This window comes from Copidosoma floridanum, unplaced genomic scaffold, assembly GCF_036245765.1.
Source record: "Copidosoma floridanum isolate Cflo_tuat_1 unplaced genomic scaffold, Cflo_Japanese_pri ptg000033l, whole genome shotgun sequence".
NCBI lineage: Eukaryota > Metazoa > Arthropoda > Insecta > Hymenoptera > Encyrtidae > Copidosoma > Copidosoma floridanum.
The window spans coordinates 2,998,385-3,025,035 of NW_028321910.1; positions in this window are offsets into that span (position 1 = coordinate 2,998,385).

Below are 26,651 nucleotides of genomic sequence, written 5' to 3' on the forward strand. Positions count from 1 at the left end.
TTCCACTTCAGGGCGAATCCTTCCAGGTGTCATGGACTACTTTGATAGAGGGTTTTGACATTAAGCAATTTGGGCTGGCTCATTATTTTGAGTCCCTTAGGAGTTTGCAACAGATCTAGACGAGAGTTGCGGGATCACTGCTCAGGGCTGCGTCAGAGTTTAGATGACTCCGGAGATTGATCTCCAGCATGGGCTCAGCCCAGGAGGTTTTGGATGCAGTTTTGGTTGATGGATCGGGTAGACTTCTGGATGGTGTCTCTAAGGAGTCCTGGGAGACATCTGCTGAGACCAAGTCTGAGTTCCTAGCATGTAAGGCTCTAAAGAATTTTTTTATAAGTCACGCCCAGGCATTGGAGATGGTGCAGGTTAAGTCTGGGCCACAGATGTCCAAAGGCAGCATTAGTAAGACTCAGCAGCAGGAGGTTGTTAAACAGCAGTTAGTCCATGTCAATCAGATTCAACCTAGAAAGGAAGTAGCTTAGATGTCGTTCACAAATGCAAGTAGAGCCCAAACGTCTACCCACCCCTGATCATATTGTAATTAGATTCATTACATTGGCAAGTGCCCGAGTTCATAGATCTGGATGTGAACAAGCGCTTTAACTTCGTCTCAGATAAACCACTCTGTTTTAATTGCTTGGGTCGACAAGCAGTGGCTAAGTGCTTGAATCAGTGGCGTTGTTCATAGTATGGTAAGGTGCATTACACGTTAATTTATGGAGCAGAGCATCTATGACATATTTTCAAGTTGGCCTCACAACCATAACAGTATCAGAGTCAATCTCTCTAGAAAAACAGCGCAGTTATCAGTAATACTCATGGTCATTAGATATACTTACATATATATTCAAGCTCAGGAAAATTCAGAAATTAACGAGACTCTCAGAAATACTCAACTTCTAATAAAGTCTTCGGTAACTCAAGATACAGGCCCAATACATTTTTTGTTTTCGGTTGCTCAGGAACTCTGCTGCCAACCAGCAAGCTCAAATCCACACTTTAGCTGTCCCTCAAACTGTGAGGATACTGATAGATCAGGGATGAGAAATTTCATTTATCTTTGAGTGTGCAGTGGCTCAGTTGCAGCTGAAGCGTGAAAAATTAACGTTGAATATCAAGGAAGTTGGTGGTGGCAAAGTTACTAAGATTCTCGTTAAGATTAAACTCACATTGCATTCTGTATATAATAAGCTTAGCATTGATTTGGAGGCTCTCGTACTGAATCAAGTGTCAACTCCAATACCATCCTTTTGATGTGGGAATGAGTCATGGCCTCATACAGTTTTGTTAAATTTAGCTGACCCACAATTTTTTTTACCCAGATTTTTTAATTGGGGCTGACTTTTATCTGGCAATAGTTAAGCAGAATGTAATAAGGGGATTATCTTCAGAGCCCATATCCCAACTTACTGTATTTGGTTGGATATTTTCAGGGCCTGTTACTCAACAGCTTAATAGTAACACTCTTAGAAATTATCATCAGGTCGTTTTCACTCGTGAAGATAAAATCCAAGATTTACTCACTAAGTTTTTGGTACAACAAGAGACACCTACGGATTCAATAACTCATACACTTACGCCAGAAGAAGCAGAGTGTGAGCAGCATTTTAGAAAAACTCATTGAAGAGATGATTTGGAAAGATTTGTGGCGAGGACACCACTTAAAAAACCTTTTTCTCTGCTGGAAGACTCAGTTAATCTTGCACGATCACGCTTCATTAGGATAATGACCTGGCTCAACAGTAACTTACAGAATGGCAAGTTGAGTTCAGAGTTTTTGTTTGAGTACAAGAGCTTTGGTCACATGACACCAGTGTCAGCAGAGCAAGTCAACAGGGTCCTTCACTACAATTTACCTCACCATAGAGTCTTGAAAATGGATGGTGAGAAAAGTGAAATTAGAGTTATTCTCAATGGATCAGCACTTACTTCTTTAGGTTATTCAATTAATATTATTACTCATACAGGACCGAATCTGCTACTTATTATCTTGAATGTACTCATTTGGATGCGTAGTTTTAGATGGACATTTTCCACAGATATTTCTAAAATGCACCATCAGATTAGTGTCCATTCAAAAGACTGGAATATGCAACGGATAATTTGGGAGGACGAGTCCTATAAAGGAGCTTATTATTATCTGACTGCAGCAACTTATGGCACAAGAGCAGTCCCGTTTTCGGCCACTCAAGCATTGTTGCAATTGATCAGTGACGAGAGACATAATCAACCAGAGGCTGTCAATATCTTACGTTCTGGTCTTGATGATATATTTGGAGAAGCAGACAGTATGGAAGAATTGAAGGTTCAAGTGACTCAGCTCTCTGGTCTTTGCATGGCAGGTGGCATGTCATTGGCTAAGTGGCACTCAAACTCAACAGAATTCTAGTAGTCATGTTCTAGTAATCCTCAAGCAATATTACTTGACGACTGCAAAGCTTCAATTCTCGGATAAGGAAGGATACCACATTCAAATATACTCACATTTCACTGTGCACTGTGTAACGCAGAGGCAGCTCCAACTAAAAGAGTTATACTCTCAGAAAATTTTCAAGTATTTAATCCTCTTGCCATAGTATCACCAGTATTTATCTTAGTGGAGATCATAATTTAGGAACTGTAGTTGATCAAAATATCTTGGGATGAGCCGATATCTGATGCATTGGCACAGCGTTGGGTGCGCATGAAAAAGGATCTTCTTCAATTAAACAAAGTTAGTTTACCGAGATGGATTGTAATGGACTCAAACTTTTGTATAGATGGATTTGTTGATGCCTCTCAAGCAGCCATGGTACAAGTAATTTACCTTGTCAAGTGCATGGACACTTCTCAGTCACACTCACTTGTCTGTTCTCAAACAAGGGTGGCTCCACTCAAAGAGATGTCCATTCCACGTCTGGAGCTGACAACAGCTCTTATACTTGCCAAACTCGTCAAGTATATTGTACAATAACTCAAGTTTAATGTCAGTAAGATTCATCTAGGGATAGACTCATCAGTTACACTCTACTGGATTTCATGACATCCGAGCAAATGAAAGAATTTTGTTAGAAATCGAGTTGCTGAGATCTAGGATCTGGTTCCTGTGGCACGATGGAGACACGTGCCTGGTGCAGATAATCCTGCAAATTGTGCCTCGCAAGGAATGCTCAGCTTACAGCTAGCTGAACACAAACTATGGTAGCAAGGGCCCAGTTGGCTAATGTATGCTTAAGAAGATTGGCCTAGACAGCCTGGTGCAATTGACTGTGAGGATGAGACTAAGGCATGTTGATGACTGACCCCAGTTGTAGCCATGGCAGCATCTGTTTCACGTTGAAAATTTTCAGAAAGGCTTCTTCAGATGTGTTCTACTCTGCCCAGGTTGTACAAATTGACGGCAACACTCTTTTTGCCTGTATTCAAGTTTAAGATGCTGCACAAATCACATCACGATATTCCTTTTGCCGCTGCTAATTTAATCAACAAGGTTAAACTTTTTTGGATCCACGAAACTCAAGAAATGTTCTTTAAGGAAAAACTAGATTTACTGAAGCAAGGCTCTTTTCCAAAGGGTCATGTCTTTCATCTCTTAACTGCCTTCGTTAATGAGAATAAGGTTAGCGAGTTAGAAGTAGACTATCGAATGCAAAACTCAGACCAGATGCAACTCATCGAGCAATACTCTCTAGACAGTCTCAATTCATTAATGTCATTATTGATCATGCTTATACTCAATTTCTACATGGAGGCACTCCGCTAACACTCAATAAGACTCGTCAGAAATTTTGAATCATTGGCGGAAAAGCTCACGTCCAATCCAGAATTTTAAGGTGTGTGCAAGGTGATAGATTTTGATCACAACGGGCTCAGCATGTGATAAAACAGCTATCCGAAGCCAGGGTTACTCCTTCGCGAACGTTTTTGCACACAGGTGTGCATTATGCGCGACCTATCCACATAAACTATTAGACAGGTCGAGGATTGAGAACGCATAAAGGATGGTTGTGTGTTTTCGTCTGTACTTCAACCTTGGCAGTGCATCTGGAGACAGTGACAAATTACTCGACTGAAGAATTTCTGTCAACATACTGGCGGTTTGTTGCACGTCAAGGATATCCATTTAAGTAATACTTAGATTGTGGGACAAACTTCGTTGGTGCAGATAAGGCTCTTAAACAGTTATACTCTGAAGCAAGGCAGCAAGACTCTACTTTATCAAGTTTACTGGCTCAGGATTAGATATCATGGCGCTTTAACCCTCCTAGTGCTCCTTACATGAGAGGTAAGTGGAAAACTGCAGTTAAATCAGTTAAGTTTTATCTGGAGCAGACCATGCAAGATACACTCTATACTTTCGAGGAGGCAACGACACTCTTAGCTAAGATCAAAGCTATACTCGACTCAATACCTTTGGAGCTACGAGCTCTGACGAATACCACAGAAGATTAAGCAATACTCACTCTAAGTCATTTTCTTATAAGTTCAGCCTTAGATCTGCCAGCGGAAACAAATTTTCTTGAAATTTCACCAGACAAACCCTCAAAATGGCAGCTTGTTCAGGCTCAAATGCAGAGGTTCTGAAAACAGTGGTCAAGCCAGTATATTCAATTGCTCAACTCTATATTGAAATGGTATCACCCTTCTTATAAGATTCAGCAAGGTTGTTTAGTATTAATCACCAGTGATGCTCTACCTCCTAGGAAGTGGCCATTTGCTCAAATTGTAGCTACTCTTCCAGGCAAGGACAACCTCACACGTGTAGTTCCACTCAAGACATCCACATCTACTATTCAGAAACCCCTACACAAGTTAGTAGTGCTGCCAGTCTATGACAGTAGTCAACAGCAGGTTGACAGCAGGCAAAATAATGGAAAAGTAAGACTAGCTGTCATAGTCAGTGTGTATGCATACTCTACACTGGCAGTAATCTGCATGTGCATGCCCTCTTTTTATATGCGTTGGCAGTACGTAGACTAGTTTGTGTTGGCTGTCATGCGTGTGTGAATTATTGTATGAGTGTCTTCTTGCGTGGGCTATTCGACACATGTGCTACAGTTCAGTTGACCTCGGAAAGCAATAGAATAAAGGCATAATTTTGGTCAGCCATTGCTCTTTTTTGCCACTTATGAGCTCTTTCTTTATCTGCTTTTATCTTCCACATCGTTGAGGTGAGCAAAGTAAAACTCGTTCATGTTAATGAAACATTATTGTCTGCCGCTTTTAAAAGAGGTGTGAACCAGTTACACTCGTGGCACAGAAACTTGATCAACTCAACAGATGAGCTCAGAAGAAAGGTGATTGGTTCAAGTGAAGTTTAGTATCATGCATAGACTTAAGTAAATATAATTGTGCGTTATTAATACTAGCTGTATAATGTAAACTCATACTTTCGTACATTTAACCATTTGGTCATCTCAGTTCAATCTCAGTTCGACTCAGTCAAGACTTTCGTCCTTGCTGGTTTTAGCCAGAGAGCGCGCTTCCTTGACCATCTTATCTGATTACCCCTCTGCTCTCTCCTACTACAATCGTCTTAAGTAGGCCCCAAAAAGAGGGGGCGCACGTACGTATAGCTATGATTTTGCACGTGACACATAAGTCAATGAGAATGTATTTTGAAAAGTTAGCTCTAGTGAAAGAGCTCCACAAACCACCTTGTCGTTACTTTCGATGACAAAAGAATGATATCAGAGGTTTAGATTGAATATGGCAGGCCAATCTCGTAAAAATAATATTTTATGCTCCTAAAAACAATAGTCACAGGTACATTCTTACTGTAATCAATATATTTTTAAAGTCAACAAGAGCTGTATCTGTAGTAGGAGATACTAGGAAAGATGTTACAGCAGCGATGGATTCTGTATTATGAGGGGGTCGAGTACCAAAATTATTTACAATGACAGAGGCACAGAATTCTACAATGAAATTTTGTAAGACCTCATGAAAAAAGTATTACATCAATCTCTCTTTAGCATAAATCAATGTCAAGGTATCTATGTGTAAATAGTTTAATTACACTTTGGAAATCAAAATGCTGAGAAAGTTCAGTCTTCACGAAAATTATAAAAGGCTTGATATCATACCAGATTTAATTTCCATCCTACAATTTTTTACAGCATCAGACATTTAGTGTGGAGCCTGCCGATGCCATATGCGCAAACGAAGATTGAGTTTTAGAAAAGTTAACTGTTATTAATGGAATTATATAAACGTTTTAATTCTAAGTTAATGATAAAGTGCACGTCAGTAGAGCTCAAAGTGTCTTAAAATGCTATACGTAAAACGGATTGACGAGAGTATTTACAGTTTATATTGCATCTTATTATTTATTAGGAACCAATCTTAATACTTGTCATTTGAAATTCGATGATAAACTGGTTTTTAGCAGCTCTTCTGAATAAGAGATAGTAAAATCCAAATTTCAAGACAAATATTGGGTAAAAGGAGTTCTTTGATAAGGAGAATATCAAGTTGTTGTCAAGTGGACAGGCTTTGAAAACCACTATAACAGTAAACAAAACTTAAAGCACATTTAAATAAATATATCTAAGTAGATACGTGATTCTAATTCTTGTTGATAAATTAGAAATTCATACGATTAATGGTATACAAGCGAATGTTGATACATCTAAATATGCGCTGCACTAAACCTAGGGTATATACGTTGAAGTTCACTATAGGTAACACTGTGAGATATAACACTACTTGGGCTGGCACGCAAGCTGTTCGGACTGGTGTACCTGCTATCCTAGTAGCCCAAATAACAGACTATTTCTGACTTTGTTTAGCTGCTGTAGAGGGAGACAATTGCAGCACTAAATTTTTTTTAGTAAATTAGAAAAAGCTTTCAACTACCCTCTACTACAAGAAGAAACATGCGGCTTACTCCTGAAAGTTATTGAACGAACTCTAAAGCATGGTTAAAAATTAACCAAAATAAGCTAAGTGGTTCAATTCAACTTAAAATCACGGCTCCAAATCTTCATTAATAACAGAGCATGACCTGCAAAGGACTAAGAATGAACTTAGAAATTGCTGTTTAAACTTTTTAATAACGCTATTTATGGGGAAATCATAAAAAATTAAAGAAAACATGTTGAATTTGTGATTGAAGAGTACTGAAATAATAGTTATGGTGGTTAAACTCTGATTGTTCGTCTAAACTTCTATAGTTGCGATATTAATTATAAGTCAATCGTGGCTATTCAGATGATAAGAAAAGAAGTTATCAATTTGCAAGGCGATATTTGTTGGACTTAGTGTTGTCAATCTGTCAAAAACTCTAGTATATCACTTTCATCTTAGTTTCAAGCTAAAATAACTGAAGGCTAAGAAGTTCAGGCTAATGTACACGGATACTAACGGTCTCGCATATGCAGTAAGAAATACAGACGTATACGAGTTCATTAGAAAGAACATTGAGGAATTCAATTCCTAAGACTACGATAAAGTTAGATCCTGGAAATAAAATGGTGCAAAGAAACAAGAAAGACGTCAGATTTACAAAGGATAAGTGTCATGGCCAGGTTATGCTCAAATTTTCTAGACTCTAGAGCAAGATGCACAGTCATCTTGTACAAGTCAGTAAGCCTACAAAGAGAATAAAAGGTATAAAAATAGCCATTACAAAGGCCACCATCTCCTTGTAAGACTACATCAACTGCCTCCAGAATATAACAGTGCTTCCGAGAAAGCAAAATAAATCTAGTCTTTTTATTACAAGCTTTACATTAACAAGCAGACAAAAGTAGCTGTCATGACCCATGATAGCAAGCACTGCCTTTTGACCAATATGACCAACACCTTACCATGATAACATTATGCTATAAAAGAAAAAGAAAAGACGATTAGATCATCTTATGGTAAAATCAGAAGCCTCATCAAGCAATAGAGTTCATTCTTTCCTCAGAAACGACTAGAAATGAACTGGGAAAAAAGCCCACTTTCTTAGTACAGTGGTATTTTCCAAACATATAAAGCTGGATTAGAGATAAGTTTTATCACTTTATGACTAAATAGGTGATAACACGTTATTTTTTTTGTTTCACCAATTCTTTTTGTTACCGATTGATTTTAACGAACTAAAAAAAATTTCTTGTAATGGTTTTCTACCTACAAAAAAAAGTTAGTTAAGAGTAAAGCTTACTTGGTGACAAGAATAAGCAAAGTCTTTACCAAGTATGATCTTAAAGTTGTCATCGAAATAATTGATGAGCTCAAAATGTTTCTTTCTATTTATTTTTAATAAGAATTTTTTTTATTTATCATTAAATGCAATTTCATAAGATTAAACTGGATGTTAAAAATGTATGTAACTGAATCAAATGTCCTTTCATATCAATTATTGTATACAAAATGAAACAAAAATGATACATAGATAAACTTATTTAAACTAGCGTTTATATTAAGAACCCCTAAAAGTTTTAGATATATTTAGAAATTCATACGACCAATGGCATACAAGTGATATTTCTAATTAGGTATTTCTTATTTACCAACAAGCATTAAAATTATATATCTACTTCATCAGGCTCTGGTGAAAAGATTACTCTGAAAATTAAGAATGAGAAACTTATCTAAACTAACGGGGCGAATGAATGTACGGCTCCTTAGTAGATCAAGTGGTAGAGCAACTGTCTAGTAAACAGGAGGTTGTGTGTTTAATCTGCATCTGGTAAGAATATCTTTCTCATTCTTATTTATTTCTTAAGAAAATTTTCTTAAAAAAGAAATAATGTTATGTAATATTGTGAGCTTTAAGTAGGTATATTGAATATTAAAAAAAGGGCATGTATGGAAGATATAGAGTGTTTGTATTGAAAGTGCTGCCATCTATGCATATTCACGTCTTCATACCATGATTTAGATGTATCAACATTTGCTTGTATACCATTGGTCGTATAAATTTCTAATTTATCAACAAGCATTAGAATCACGTATCTACTTAGATGTATTAATTTAAATGTGCTATAAGTTTTGTTTACTGTTATAGTTGTTTTCAAAGCCAGTCCACTTGACAAAAACATGAGATTCTCCTTATCAAAGAACTCCTTTTACCTAATATTTGTCTTAAAATTTGGATTTTAGTACCTCTTATTCGGAAGAGCTGCTAAAAACCAGCTTATCATCGAATTTCAAATGACAAGTATTAAGATTAGTTCCAAATAAATAATAAGATGCAATATAAACTGTAAATACTCTAGTCAATTCGTGTTACGTATAGCATTTTTTAATGCTAATGTGAGCAGCAAAGCTAGCAATAGTTTTTTTTATGTGGATGTACATACACACATGCTTTTATGCATAGGTAATCCCTTCTTTCTTAAATCATTTGAAAAAGAACTTGTGGATCAATCAAAAAATTTGATAAGTTGATCTAAAAGTAAATTTTTGTACTCAATAAATTCGGAGATTTCTACAGATCATATAACTGCCATTTTATGAATTTTTATCAGTAGGTTACGTGTTAAATGTCGATTTCTTCAATCAAACATATATTAATTAATAGTACAGTCAAACAAGCTACAACTTTTGTTAGTATTTTTTATATTATTTTAAAAAGGTGCTTTACATTTAAATAAAATTTGTCAAAAACCTACGTGTGATAAACGTCCGTAAGAGATATTCACTGCCATGTAATACCACCGTCCTAAAGAATGCGGTACTACAGGATGTCTTGTCCTAATTTTTAAATACAATTATGATTTGAGTATGAAATATTGAGAAAAAAAAAGTGTGTAAGCGTCTGTGATAGATGTAAGCGTGACATTACAGATATAATGAGTCTAGGCAGTGGGAAGTTATTTGGAATTCATTGGAAGGTTTAATAGAAGCTCACAGTGTTGTACTGGCTAGCCTCTGTATTATGTTTTTTGTATTTTATCGTCATATGAACTATTTGTTAACACTTACCTATTACATCTTTTTTGAAACTACACTTTATAAGCGTAAGTATACTCATTCCCACGATAAATTGCACCACATTGGTACACAATATTGTTTCATAAAAGGTAATTTTATACTCATAATTAAATTGTTTGCTATATAGTTTTAAAGAATTATAACTTAATACTTACTGAGAACCCAAGCACCTACTGTCTACTGGTTTTAACATTTGGACGTTTAGTTCACCCTAAGTAGAAAAAATAGAGTTTGCTCCTAGTGTGCATTTAACTACATCGAGCACAAAGGGTCCCTTGGGCCCTACCTCACAGGTCCCTTTGGCCTGGTGCTTGCCCTAATGACATGCGCCTTCAGGTAGGAGAACTACTTTTTTTTTAGCTTTTTTTTGTCACCTTGAAAGCCAGATTCCGTGACCCTGAAAAAAATAACTTTACGTTAACTCTTTAAAATTTTTTTCAAACAAATTTTTTTTCCTCATTGCTTACTTTAGTCCACAGTTTATACTATTCAATTAGCTTACATCTTAGCGACGGTGCTTTGAAAGGGCAAACTTTTGTTAAGAGTCCTTATTAGGTTCAAGAATTTTTTTTTTTTAAGCACATGATCATTGCTGGAATCCTTGAAGCATTGCATGTCAACTACGTACTCCACTAGAAATCTGAAGGTACATTTGTACGACTTATGTCACCACGAGAATGTAAAAATTTAAGTATTAGTAGTATTATGTCCAGACCGTAGACCTCCACAACGCTCCTTAAAGAACCTGTTTTGATGCCTGTTCAGGTGTTATAACATGCATTACTGTCAGCGCATGCGCAATCGTTAAAGGAACTTAACAGATAATAACATGATTAAAGGAATTATCACCTTTCAACTTTTTTTAAAGTTTATTACATACAACTTTCTTTTTAGTTCATAACAGTTACAAATTAATTTTTAAATATAACGTGATATTTAGTTTTAAGGGGTATTTTAAGTAAAGAATGGTTTGAGAGTAGAATAAAAATGTGTTTTTAATCCATATACTTTAATGATCGTACATACAAAAGTAATTATTTTTGGCAAGTAGCCGTCCCTTTAATACCAATGCGTTTTTACCTAAACAATACAAAAAATTAAAATCAACCTTATGCTTTTAGCATATTAAAAAATTTGCAGAAGCATATCTAATGATGGTCATCGTAAGTTATGAATGTTTGTGAGGAAACTATAAAGAGGAAACTATTTTTTTTAAGTAGGTGTTACCTAGATGTTTTTAATTGCTATGCTCTGACCTTAAAACTCTCTCTGACCATTTAGATTTTTCTTTTTTCATGACGTATATGACATTGTTATTCATAACGACATACCAAAAAGATCTTCATAGACATTTCTGGAGTATGTCTTCCGAAGACCAGTGTAAACCACAATGATTCTTCCGTACCACTGATTCTCATTCTTTTTTTTTTTTACAAATTTTTTTTAAGGATAGAGATGTTTCAAGAAAAAACTAAAGTACCATTGTAGCATAATCCTATTTATTGTCCTATAGTTTGAGAGAAAATGGACCGATGAAGCCTTTTTAAGTGCCTTATACCCTTTCCTTATTCTAAGCTTTTCACCACCATGCATTGATAATTATAGTTTGGTAGCTTATTTTTTACTTGTTAAGCCGCTTTAATATACGGTAGCCACCTGGTGTGGATAAAGTATAATATAACAATGTCTTTTAGCTTAGGGCTGAGTCTCCACTTTGAACTAAATAGGTCACACAACTCTACTAAACAGGGTAAAAATATTCTTTTACAGGAGCATATTGATTAATAGCTCTAGATGCACAGTATTTAGAACATACTGCTTGTTTGATGTAGAAAGCTTATTTATTCTTGCTTAGTGGTTAGGCTGATTCAAGTGATGTGCAAACATAAATATAAGTAGTGTGGTTATTGTGGATGCTTATAACTATAGAAAATCTGTAAGTTTATCGTCACACGAACATCGGAAGTTGCAGGCATCTTTAAATCTTGTGGACCATTTTGAAACTCTTACATATCAATTACATAGCAAATGCATGTAAAGACCATGGGATTAATGCTGATTCTACATCGTCACTGAGAATTAAAATTTCGCTTCTTAAACTTCTCCATGTCTTTGGTTACAGGTTGACGCATGTTGCAAGTAAAGAACGCTTTTAAATCTGTAGTAAAAAATAGTGCAACAGTTGTATTGTTCAAGTGCTTTATCTTACTAACCTCTTTATGATTGCTCAAAATAGCATACTCTGACGTAAGTACTGTAATCACTCTAAACAAAAAGTGACTTTTTAAGATTTGTCAAGTGTTTGTAAAAAACTTCTGTTTAAAGTCCTTGAAAAATTTTATTGGATTATTGAAGAAGTGGTGGTTGACAAAAAAAGCAGTTATTAAGCAATCGGTCAAACTAGTGATGTATCACTTTAATTCACTGTAGAACTTTTAATTTTCAGTGACGATGTAGAATCAGCAGCAATCCCATGGTCTTTACATGCATTTGCTATGTAATTGATATGTAAGAGTTTCAAAATGGTCCACAAGATTTAAAGATGCCTGCAACTTCCGATGTTCGTGTGACGATAAACTTACAGATTTTCTATAGTTATAAGCATCCACAATAACCACACTACTTATATTTATGTTTGCACATCACTTGAATCAGCCTAACCACTAAGCAAGAATAAATAAGCTTTCTACATCAAACAAGCAGTATGTTCTAAATACTGTGCATCTAGAGCTATTAATCAATATGCTCCTGTAAAAGAATATTTTTACCCTGTTTAGTAGAGTTGTTTGACCTATTTAGTTCAAAGTGGAGACTCAGCCCTAAGCTAAAAGACATTGTTATATTATACTTTATCCACACCAGGTGGCTACCGTATATTAAAGCGGCTTAACAAGTAAAAAATAAGCTACCAAACTATAATTATCAATGCATGGTGGTGAAAAGCTTAGAATAAGGAAAGGGTATAAGGCACTTAAAAAGGCTTCATCGGTCCATTTTCTCTTAAACTATAGGACAATAAATAGGATTAGGCTACAATGGTACTTTAGTTTTTTCTTAAAACATCTCTATCCTTAAAAAAAATTTGTAAAAAAAAAAAAGAATGAGAATCAGTGGTACGGAAGAATCATTGTGGTTTACACTGGTCTTCGGAAGACATACTCCAAAAATGTCTGAGAAGATCTTTTTGGTATGTCGTTATGAATAACAATGTCATATACGTCATGAAAAAAGAAAAATCTAAATGGTCAGAGAGAGTTTTAAGGTCAGAGCATAGCAATTAAAAACATCTAGGTAACACCTACTTAAAAAAAATAGTTCCCTCTTTATAGTTTTCACACAAACATTCATAACTTACGATGACCATCATTAGATATGCTTCTGCAAATTTTTTAATATGCTAAAAGCATAGGGTTGATTTTAATTTTTTGTATTGTTTAGATAAAAACGCTTTGGTATTAAAGAGACGGCTACTTGCCAAAAATAATTACTCTTGTATGTACGATCATTAAAGTATATGGATTGAAAACACATTTTTATTCTACTCTCAAACCATTCTTTACTTAAAATACCCCTTAAAACTAAATATCACGTTATATTTAAAAATTAATTTGTAACTGTTATGAACTAAAAAGAAAGTTGTATGTAATAAACTTTAAAAAAAGTTGAAAGGTGATAATTCCTTTAATCATGTTATTATCTGTTAAGTTCCTTTAACGATTGCGCATGCGCTGACAGTAATGCATGTTATAACACCTGAACAGGCAACAAACAGGTTCTTTAAGGAGCGTTGTGGAGGTCTACGGTCTGGACATAATACTACTAATACTTAAATTTTTACATTCTCGTGGTGACATAAGTCGTACAAATGTACCTTCAGATTTCCAGTGGAGTACGTAGTTGACATGCAATGCTTCAAGGATTCCAGCAATGATCATGTGCTTAAAAAAAAAAAATTCTTGAACCTAATAAGGACTCTTAACAAAAGTTTGCCCTTTCAAAGAACCGTCCCTAAGATGTAAGCTAATTGAATAGTATAAACTGTAAACTAAAGTAAGCAATGAGGAAAAAAAAATTTGTTTGAAAAAAATTTTAAAGAGTTAACGTAAAGTTATTTTTTTCAGGGTCACGGAATCTGTCTTTCAAGGTGACAAAAAAAAGCTAAAAAAAAAGTAGTTCTTCTACCTGAAGGCGCATGTCATTAGGGCAAGCACCAGGCCAAAGGGACCTGTGAGGTAGGGCCCAAGGGACCCTTTGTGCTCGATGTAGTTAAATGCACACTAGGAGCAAACCCTATTTTTTCTACTTAGGGTAAACTAAACGTCCAAATGTTAAAACCAGTAGACAGTAGGTGCTTGGGTTCTTAGTAAGTATAAAGTTATAATTCTTTAAAACTATATAGCAAACAATTTAATTATGAGTATAAAATTCCCTTTTATGAAACAATATTGTGTACCAATGTGGTGCAATTTATCGTGGAAATGAGTATACTTACGCTTACAAAGTGTAGTTTCACAAAAGATGTAATAGGTGAGTGTTAACAAATAGTTCATATGACGATAAAATACAAAAAACATAATACAGAGGCTAGCCAGTACAACACTGTGAGCTTCTATTAAACCTTCTAATGAATTCCAAATAACTTCCCACTGCCTAGACTCATTATATCTGTAATGTCACGCTTACATCTATCACAGACGCTTACACATTTTTTTTTTCTCAATATTTCATACTCAAATCATAATTGTATTTAAAAATTAAGACAAGACATCCTGTAGTACCGCATTCTTTAGTACGGTGGTATTACATGGCAGTGAATATCTCTTACGGACGTTTATTACACGTAGGTTTTTGACAAATTTTATTTAAATGTAAAGCACCTTTTTAAAATAATATAAAAAATACTAACAAAAGTTGTAGCTTGTTCGACTGTAATATTAATTAATATATGTTTGATTGAAGAAATCGACATTTAACACGTAACCTACTGATAAAAATTCGTAAAATGGCAGTTATATGATCTGTAGAAATCTCCGAATTTATTGAGTACAAAAATTTACTTTTAGATCAACTTATTAAATTTTTTGATTGATCTACAAGTTCTTTTTCAAATGAATTAAGAAAGAAGGGATTACGTATGCATAAAAGCATGTGTGTATGTACATCCACATAAAAAAAACCATTGCTAGCTTTGCTGCTCACATTAGCGTTTCTCTCACTTTTCTGAGCTGTCTTCCTGGTGACAATGTTAATAATATCGTTAAGTCGAAAAATCACTCGAATTACAGCTATAAAAATTTTAAAAGAATAAAACACAATAAAAGTCATTTACTGTATGTGTGCAGTCAGAAAAAACTTTCTTTGAATTTTTAAGTATAAAAAAAAAATATGGAAAAATGACTCAAACTATCATTCAAATATTGTTGAAGTGACGAGTTATTCGTGTAAAATAAATATTTATTACTACATAGAAAAGCTGTGCTACTAAAACTTACTAGTTTGTAAGTGTTAGATAAAAACATTTTACTAGAAAAGTCAGTTGGTACCAATAAACATTTAAAAGAAGTTACGAATAATTTAAAGTAATAAAAAAATCACAGTGCACTAACTTATTATTATATATATATATATATATATGTATCTTCCTACATTTTACAGTCGTAAGAGTTAGAGCAAGGTTTTGCTCCATTCCACTTTCCCCCACCTCTTCGCCACCTTCCCAGCTGCCCCCCAAATAAGGTAGTTTTTCTTTCATTTTCTTGCATTTTTTGACTAATTCTACTTTCGTTCTAGCTCTTCCCCGCTCCCCCCACCATCCCACCGCTCCTCTACAGCTCCCCTCATACTCCTCCCAGCTCCCCCATGTATAACGTGAATAAATTTGTGAAGCCTTATATAGTAACTGTTACAAATGGTCTCATTTTCACATATAATTTTATTTGACATTTCTTCGTGTGACGTAAATAGTTTTTCTTCTCCAATATTATTATGCTACATGGATCACGAACAAAAAATTTTTTTTTGTTAATCTTTTCGTGCGATAATAGACACTCTTGATTTAAAAATTTTGAGTTACGTTTCTCACACTGATAAAATTTTGCATCCATGATAGTGTATCTGACAACATATTACATAAAACGGATTGTTTATTATTCCATAAATTTGGGTACTAGACGGTACTGAAATTTGCTTTTTTAAAGGAAGAAAAATTTTGCAAGAAAGTATAAAAATAGTAATAAACTATGGAATAGTTGTTCTGTTACACTAAATTTTCATTCTAAGCAATATTTTTAATTTTAAATTTGTTTTTTGATTCAATTTGAATAAAAACTTTTTTTTGGTTTCCACTCCTAGACAATGCAACACATAATTATCCATGGGAAAATAATGGTTTTGTGAAGTATAATCCTAAAGCATCAAAACTTTGACCTTGAGATTTATTGATAGTCATAGAAAAAGCTAAGGTAAATGGAAATTGTTTTCTGTACAATATAAATGGTAGCAAAGAAAAACTGTTTGTATTAGTGTTATTCTTAGAATAAAGACTTTGTTCTTTTTTTTTACTTGTGATTATCTTAGCTTTGATTTTGTACTTGAATAATTTTGTAATTTTTCATCTTGTACCATTGCAAAGTTCTTCAGATACGTTTAAGTTTTGTATAAACATAAGAATAGCGTTAATTTTTAAATTCAATTCGTGTGGAGGAAGACCTTTTTCGATACTATTCAAATATTCTGTAGGAAAATAAATATAAACATTATCGTCTGATTTATTTTCTCCTTTGTCAGGTACTTTATCGATTCTTTAATACAATACTAATGTTTTTACCATATTATTTAAAATTTTTTTGTTTAAAAAATGTGTGCATTCATTGTGAGATGTTAATATAGCTTTACTCATAAAAGAATCATCATTATTGTTAAAAATTTTAGAATATATATATTACTTGTTTTCCATGTGCAAGGAATTCTAAAAAATCTAATTTTGCCGTCTCCTATATCCAGTAGCAATGAAGAAAATTTTTTATTAATCGGACGTATATGATTTTTTAAATAAAAAGTACTAAACAAAGGCCAAAAATTAAAAAATTTTATCGTTTCTTGAACAAAAGTAATTTTGATTTTTTTTTTTTACCACTGCAAGAATTTATAGAATAAAAGCATTACCCGTCCAAGCCATTGTAAGAATTTTTTATCAATTGATATTAAATAATAAATTAATGTTTTACATCGAAACGTTTTGTCAGTTCCACTAGAACTATCAATAAAAAAATTTTTCTTTTTAATTTTATTACTTCTAGAAAAATAGAAGTAATAGTAATAATTTTCTTTCACAGATCTATCTCCAACTTCAAATTTAGACCTCAAGTTAAATGTTGATGTAAAAGAAAGAACTTTCTTTCGTTGCAATTTGGGAGTCTAATCTACTGTCACATTTTTGTTTATACATTTTGTAACTTTTTAAAACGAATTTAACAGAGTAAAAGTAAACGAAGAAAAAAATATCAATGGGCCAAAATTTTAGTTATAAAAAATAAAAAAATAAAAAACAATTAACTAACAATACTGTTAAAACAAAATGAATTTGGGGTTTTAACAATATCGTAATTCTTTAATTTTTGACGATATTTTAAATCTTTTAATACGTTGCTGTTTTAAATATATAAAAATTAGACATTTATCAGGAAAAATAATAAATGATTGTTAAAAATTTATGTAATTTATTATGATTCACATTCATTTGTTACATACATTAATTTTTAGGAACAATTAATATAATTCGTGCTTTTTTCCGTACTTTGTAAATCTATTTTAGAAACTACGGGGCTTGGTGCACAGAGCACGCAGAGAGCAGAGATAGTTATAAGAGCTTAGAACAAGGTCTTAGAAATATCTATTAACACATACAGGATAGACAGCTCATTTACAAAAGGGGGCCATTAAAAGGAATAATAAAGCTCACCAAAAAAAAAAGTTAAGGGCTCATCTCTTTTTCGGTATAAACTTTACCAGTTTTATTTAAAATTAGCAGGTTGTTCTTTATATTTTCTTAAAAGCAGCCCAGTAATCATTCTTCAGCTTAGAACATGTATTCCCGAGTATTTCCGAAAAATGCGATAATCTTCCAAATTCTATCAAATATACTTCAACATATTTTTTGTAAACTAACAATAATTTTTATTATTTTTAAGGCTTTATAAAATATGAATGCAAAGCTTATTTTAAAAAAGTTAGACTTATAACGCAACAAGGGTAGGGGGGGGGGTGACGCGCGGAGTTCGTAGGGGGGCAGAGCCCCACTAGTATATACATAAAATATTTCGTGTAGTAAAATTTTCTTATCGAATACTTACAAATTAGTATGTTTCAGCAGCGCAGCCTCAATAGAAATATATTACTTCATATTTGTTTCTTTGAAAATAATTTGTTACTTTGACAATAATTAAAAAATTGTTTAAACCATTTTTTCATATTTTTTTTCATTCTATGGCACAAATCCAATAACTAATTTCTGTTGTGTTTTATTCTTTCACAATTTTTGTTTCATGATTAATGTAACTTTTTGACTTTAGGACATTCTTTATTTAATTACCGGGGGAAGAGTTCAAAGAATTAAAATAAATGCTAATGTGTGCAATAAAGGTAGCAACTGTTTTCTCAAGTGGGTTTACTTACATACATGCTTTTATGCATACTTGATCCTTTCTTTATAAATTTATTGGGTACCAACTTTTTAATTTATGTAGAAAATTAATAGGTTTATCTTAATGTAATCTTTTGTATCAGGAAACTGTAAGACTTTAACAATTCATAAGCTGCCGTTTTAATCAGTTTCGTTATAATGTTACATGTTTAATTACGATTTTTTAAAATTTAACATATTAAATAATGGTGAAGTCAATTAAGTTTTAACTTTCGTACGTAATAATTGTGCTGTTTTAAATACATGTTCAACATTTAAAATAATGTATGTCTAAAAAACCTATGTGTAATAAACTTATTTGTCGTTAAAGGACGTTTACTGACATGTTATACTACTTTACTAAAAAGAGCAATACGCAAAAAATATTTTGTCTTAACTCTTAAGATATAATAATAATTAGGATACGTAATATTTGGTGGGAATAACACCATTCACGTAACAACTCACTAACCCTTAAAAGGAGCCATTGCGTCTCTAAACAAAAAAAATTAATTTAGAATTTTCATTTAATATTTATTTCTCCTAAAAATTAAATCCACCTACCACCTCACACGTGAAAGTCATCCGAGAGGGATTAATAAGAAGCATGAAAAAGACTCTGGTAAGAAATTTAGCGGAACAAGCTCCAAGCAAAGAAACGCTCACAACCTTATTGGCTGAGGTAGAGCATTCAACTGATTCTAGATTTTCTACTTATATATACCCAGATTTAAGCGACAAAGAAGCTCTGACCCCAATTCACTTGCTTTTTGGCTCTTTATCTAATGCTGTACGTTTTACTTATCACGATTTGAAGTTTAAGTGCCCAAGAAATCAGTGGAAAATAGCCCAATATTTTGCGGATGCTTTTAGGCATCGTTTGTTACGAGAATACTCACCAACATTCTTACGTCGTAAATAATGAGATTATACCAATCACAGTCTGAAATAAGATAATTTGGTTTTATTGATCGATAGTTAACAACCCCAAAACCATTGGACAAAGGGTAGTATTACGTAAAATTTTACTGGAAATAACGGCAAAATACGCGTAGCTAGAGTAAAAACAGTGTATGGCTCATTTTCTCACCCTACCCGTAAGCTCATTAAAATTAGAAGTGCGTAATAATAAAAAATAAAATAATTATAATGACTACTTATTTGTAAAGGGGAGGAGACGTAACTAAATGCTTCTTCTTTATTTATTTCTTTGAAATTATTGGCTGATGGTTTGTTTAAGTTAAACTTTTTATTTATGTTGTAACTTTCATGAATAAGACATTATAATACAGAGAGTTTCTAGGTCGCAGATACGAAGCACGAAGGTAGTTAGTAATGCTATCTCTGGAGCCGTTTTTTCTTCCCTATCTTTTCAGAGAGATGAAGGGGGCTATGCAGTGTTACGTACACACGTCTACATTCGTAAATCTCCCTTCTCAAGACTTTGCCCTTACACATGTAGACAAATATTTACTCGTAGCCACTCTAGCTGACCTACTGGGACTTGGACGACTCTATGAAGTTGCACATGCATATACTTCTTAAAACGTCCTATTGCAAAAAACAGACGTCCCTTCGCTTAATGTTTGGCCTACAATACAATAAAAATAACATATAGGCTGGCAAGTACAACTCTGTACACTTTTATCAAGTTATCTGATAATTTGAAAACAATATTCTACTGCCTACGCTGATTACATCTGCAACGTCACTCTAACATTTATTACATACATTCACACACTTATTCTTAACCAACATTTTGTACGTTAATCATAATTGTACCTTAAGAATTAAGACAAAATATCCTGGGGTACTGCTTTTTTCAGTAGGGTAGTATTACATGTCAGTAAAAGTTCTTTCATAAGAAGATACATCTTAAATTTTTAACAGCTAGAAGGTCTCTGCTAGAAAAAAATAGATAAAATAACGCGTCGCTATGTTGGAAGAGCATGGCAACCAAAAAACAAAAACAAATGGAAAAACACTGTACATGCGCTCTAAAATGACTTAACATCTGTATTCGAAACACTAATCAAACACTGCGTAGTCCCCTTGATCTCTCTGAAAAGATAGGGGGGAGAAAATGGCTCCAGAGATAGCACTATTAACTACCTTCGTGCTTCGTACCTGCGACCTAGAAACTCTCTGCATTATAATGTCTTATTCATGGAAGTTACAACATAAATAAAAAGTTTAACTTAAACAAACCATCAGCCAATAATTTCAAAGAAATAAATAAAGAAGAAACATTCAGTAACATCTCCTCCCCTTTACAAATAAGTAGTCATTGTAATTATTTTATTTTTTATTATTACGCACTTCTAATTTTAATGAGCTTACGGGTAGGGTGAAAAAATGGACCATACGCGGTTTTTACTCTAACTACGCGTATTTTTCCGTTATTTTCAGTAAAATTTTACGTAATACTACCTTTTGTCCAATGGTTTTGGGGTAATTAATTATCGATCAATAAACCTAATTTTAAACTGTGATTAGTATAAACTCATTTTTTACGACGTAAGAATGTTGCTAAGTATTCTCATAACCAACGATGCCTAAAAGCATCCGCAAAAATTGGGCTACTTCCTATTGATTTCTTGGACACTTATACTGCAAATCGTTATAAGTAACACTTACAGTACTAAAAGAAGCGCCAAAAAGCAAGTGAATCGGGGTCAGAGCTTACTTGTCGTCAGAATCTGGGGAGATACAAGTAGAAGGTCTAGAATTAGTTGAATGCTCTACCTTAGCCATGTCCCAATTAGCTCATTTATTTATACGTATAACTTTGTTTATTTGCACTATGGCTTTTAATAATGAGTCTGTTCTGCCTAATAAAATGTCTATGTGAAAATTGTTTACCATGCTTTTTGCTGTTCTTAAAGACGAATTCTAAAATAGTCGCACATTTTTGTTTTTGATAAAAAGCGCAGTTGCTGGGGATAATTTTGCATTAAATAGGAGAGAGGACATTGTGTATTATTAAGGGGCACTTGAGTGATCTCTTACCCCTTGCAAAAATCTTTGCGTACCTCTACCTTCTTTTCTTATTTTAATTTTTAAAAACATATCTTTCATGATTCTTTTGTAAGTGACTGAACCCTCTTTAAATTGCATGAAAACTTCTAAAAGATCTTTCAAAAAGTCTAGACCCCTAATGACGAGATCGTTAAGACTTACAGAACGAGACTTTGCTGCAGCATTGAAAACCAGGTGGACTCGCCCAGGTTTATTTAGATTGGTTACTCCAAAACAAGGTAAATACCATATAGGTGTATCAGATAATAGTTAGCCTATTTTGCAAAACCAAGCTAAAAAATTCTAAATGTTTTTTTATCGTTTTCAGCGTAAAAAAAATCTTCATTAAGTTCTTTCTCCAAATAATGTAAGCGATTTAAGGCATTCATATGACCGTTATAAATATCTTGTAAGATGTTTTTTTACATGAGACCCACTTCTCAGGCACCATTTACATAATAGCTTGTGTCTTCTAGTATTTTAAACACTTGGCTATCATCACAATTGTGAATACATTTTTTTTGCTCCCAAATTATCAATAGTAAAATGTTTCCTTACAAAGTTAAGTAGGGATTCAAGAGAAACGGAATTAAAAACCAAAAAATTTGAGTTATTATAAGAGTCCACTCTATGAATTGACCAGCCCAGAAAATAATTTGAGATGTATAAAGAATTTTTAAAAACTTCAATAAATTCTTTGCAAACGATAAGATTCATGCAATCTTAACCTTATAAAAAATTTGGAAAAGCAAAATAAGGGTGTACAAAAATATCAGTTTTGGACTTGCAAAGGTCATATACATTTTTTGGTACTGCTTATGATGGTAGACCAAGGTTTTCAAAGACTTAGACATTGTTAAGGTCAAAAAGATCAGTGGAACTTATAATTAAAAAACTTGCCCGTTTATTTACAAAGTCTGTGAGATCTAAATGACCAACTATGTGCAAGCCAGTTTTGAAAAAGGACAAATCTACTCCATATTCGACGTCAGTCTTAGAGTCCATGACTAAAATGGTACAACCTTCATCAAAAAAAGAAAAAAAATTTTGAAACATTTTTTGCCATGAACTTTGAGTGGTACGAATTTTAGAAAGGGCTATTCACAAAGTTACAAAGATCCCTTAACCGTAGACGCTACATTTGTAATAGAATCAGAAACAACAATAGGTCTTGTATTCGCTTGAGTAGAATTTTTAGAGCTTATAAGCTTGTTAATATTATTATTGTGAAGTAAGGTGTTGTATCTTTGCTTGCAATTAGAGCATTAGCTTTTAACTTTACATTTAAAACGTGCATAACTTTTCTCCAAACAGTTAAAACATACACCAAATTTTATCGCTACACTCTGTCTGTCCTATACATACTTTAGCCTCCAGTCATGACAAGCGGCTGTTGCATGACTTCTTCGACCACACAAGACGAAGGGCGAATTTTTTCGAGTATAAGGAAAAGAAAATTCTAAACCAGCTACAAAATTCACTTGCGTATCAATTATTCCAGTGGATAAACTTACTTTAGCCTTGCGTAATAAAAAATGATTGTAAGCTTCTAAACGTGCCTTTTCACTTTCTTAAGTACTTACAAAATTTGCGTGATCGCACAACATGGGTTTTGGGATTTTCTTCAAAGTGTTTTTAACAATTCCAGACTGTAAAGATGACCTAAATAATTATAAGATTTCATTGCTACTACAGAATTATCTAATTTCGACAAAAATTCGACTAGACTTATGCTACATGATTCCAAATGCTGAAGAGATTTGACCTCGTTTACAATTTTTTCGCAAATTACATCTTATTTTCTAAAACAAAGCTCAAGAGTACTTAATATTTCGCTCACTGTTCTGCCCAAAACAAACAGTATTCTAACAGCTTCTCTAACTTCTTTTGACAAGGATTTATTAGGTCTAATAACATTTTCTTCCTCAGAAAACTCACATAAATTTGTGGATAGTTTAAAAGCATCTTCGAAATAAGGCCATTCAAAAAAAATTCCTGTAAAAGTTGGCAACTTAATTAGTGACATTCAATGGAAAAATCAAAAATCTTGGGAATCCAAATCCTTGATAGAAAAAACTAATAACTCAATAACCCGGGCTAGTCTTGTAAATGGGTCTTGGGAGCCAGCAATACTTTCAGAGTTTTTTGTTCTATGCATCCATTAATTGTTATTTAAAAAAATAACGAGTTTGAATGATGGAGAGGAGAACTGTTCTCCACTATTTTTCCCCGTGCTCAAGTTAGGACCGTTCGATGGAAACGGTTTTAAACATTCTGTATATTCAAATTATTAGATGCTTCGTCATAAGAACAATTTGTAAGAAAATTAATATTATCATTTAAATGACTAAGAGAAGACCGAACTTCTAAAGAATCGTTATCGGTAATGACTTCATAAAAATTTACTCTACGCAAAATTGTGTGCAATGGCAATGACGGTAAACATAAAAAGGAACTTTTGTGCTAAACTAAACGAGCACAAGAACAATTTAGAAAAATCTTTTGATCGCAATTAATTATGTTTCCAAATTCCATTAGGTTATAAGCAAATCTTTTCGAAAATCAATGATCTGGTTCGAGATCTGGTTGTTTTTATAAGCTTGGGAGAGCCTCAGCAGAAAGGCCTGGCCAAGACAACACATCGTCCGATGCAAGCTCATCGTTGTGAGCCTCACGCTGATATGCGCGGGCTCGTAGGTCCGCAGAAAAAAGTGCATGAGAGCTCAGAAGAGCCGCAGCAGGAGCACCACGATAAGGCAGCACGTCGTTCACCACAAGATTGTCGTTGGGAGTCTCACGATAGGGTGCGCGGGTCCGTAGGGCTGCAAAACGGAGCACACGAGAGCTTGGGACAGCCGCAGCAGGAGGGCTTTGCCGAGGTAGCACGTGGTCCACCGCAATCTCGCGGGGTGTGCGGGCTCGCTGAGTAGTAGGCTCGAAAGCACAAGAGTGCCCTTTTAAAACGCTGTGACGTGTCTTAGGCCATTTTCCTCAAGCTATTATTACGCAATTAGATGCTTTTTTTTAACTTTTTTTTTCACTTACTAGAACGATGCATCCTGTCACGGTCACAAAAAATGTAGCTTACATCAAAGATTTTAAAATTAAAACAAGCTTTAAAACAAACGTACATTTATCTAGACAGAAAATATTTATAAAAAAGAGACACATCTTAACTTTTTAATAGCTGAAAGGGCTCTGCCACAAACAGTTAGATAAAACAACGCCTTGCTATGTCAAACGAGCATGGCAACCGAAAAACGAAAAAGAACAGGATGACACCGTATAAACCTCTCAAATTGGCTTAATACCCAAGCTCTTAACACTAGACGAACACTGCGTAGCTTCCTTTATCTCTCTGAAAAGATAGGGGGAGAAAAATGGCCCCAGAGATAGCACTATCAACTACCCCCATGATTTGTACCTACGATTGAGAAACTCTAAGTGTTTCTCGGTCGATTAGAACGTACACGCGAAGATAACAATATAAACAAAAAAGGTATACTTTAACAAACTATTAGCCATTAAATACAAATAAATTAAATAAAGACAAAAACATACAGTAACACAGGTGATTTAATGCCTTGCATCGGGACAGGCTCTTTTTGACATACAGACGTTAACAGAGCCAGCATAATGCAACGTTAAAACTGAATCACATCGTTCCTACTCTTTTCCTTTACCTTTGCCTTGGTAGTACATTGTTATGGTGTGTGCCCGATGCAGATAAGCAAGGTGGAAAATTCATCTTTAACCGATCCTGTGTTGCCCGAATACCCTTATCAAGATTCTTTTCTAATCTCACACACTGGTCTCGTTTACCAAAATACCACCAGGACTGAGTATCACAGCTACAGGCGTTATTGCTTCTCGTACCTATCTTAAAGTGACGCATGGGGGCAAACCAAGACACATTTATATCTAACACTCATGAGAGATATGTATAATGAAATAAATAAACACTCAGAGGTAAGGAAATACAGTTAACTATTCGTGGAATAAATAGCATAGATAGGCCAGAGTAAGAGTCTGTGCTAATTTTATTTCCCACTGTCCCTAATTATACAATTCAAAAAATAAGCTTTATTTTTTACTATTAAAGGAATATTTAATACCAGTTATTAGGTTAGTCAAAGAATTTTTAGAACAAAGTTCTTTATGTTGCGTACTCAGGGGGCTGGAATTTTAAAACTGACAAATTTTTTCTTTTGAAACGAAAGTGGTTTACCCGAAGTCTCTTCCTCTAAAGTTTCCCCCCATACCCCGTCCCCTACTGTTCTCTACACACCTTTCCTCTCCCCACCATATATGTATATCTGCCAACCGTGCCGTGTTACTCTTCTGCACACCTTTGCCTACCATTCCCCCTCACACTCCCAAGCAATTAATTTTCAAAACAAATTTTAATTTCATTTTCCCACAATAATTTTTATTAGACTTTGAATTTTCTCCTTTTGGGATTCTTTAAAAAAAAAAAAAAAAAAAAAAACACTTTCCAATAAAGAGATTTGAACCCTCGACCTCATGCATATGAGTTGGGTACCTTACCCACTCGGCTACGAGCGCTGCTGACTATAGAAACTCGGTTTTTTGTACTTATCGTGTGGTTCGTAACTATAATATATCATTTTTATATGCATTTACTCATAATACATTAAATTTATGATAACTTTTGAGAGCCCTGTAGGGTTTATACTGTGAGTTTTTTAGTAATTTGTTTAAAAAAACCCGCAGATCACGTGTTTTTATTACAATTTTAAATTTTATACCAGACAAAAAACTTTCTTCATACTTGTTTGAATAGAAGAGCGAAAGACTTTTAGTTAAAGCTTTTTTAGACGACTTTAGGGCTTATGCCACTAGACTTATAGAAGTTTTCTTTAAAAAAGCCTGTAGGTCATGTGTCATTACTGCCATTTGAGATTTTATGGCAGACAAAAAAGTTTTTTTTGTACAACATTTAATAGAAGATCTCAAAACCTTATTCAAACTCTTGAGACCGCTTTAGGGATTATGATGCATAGGTTATTGTAGTTTTTTTTTTTAAAAA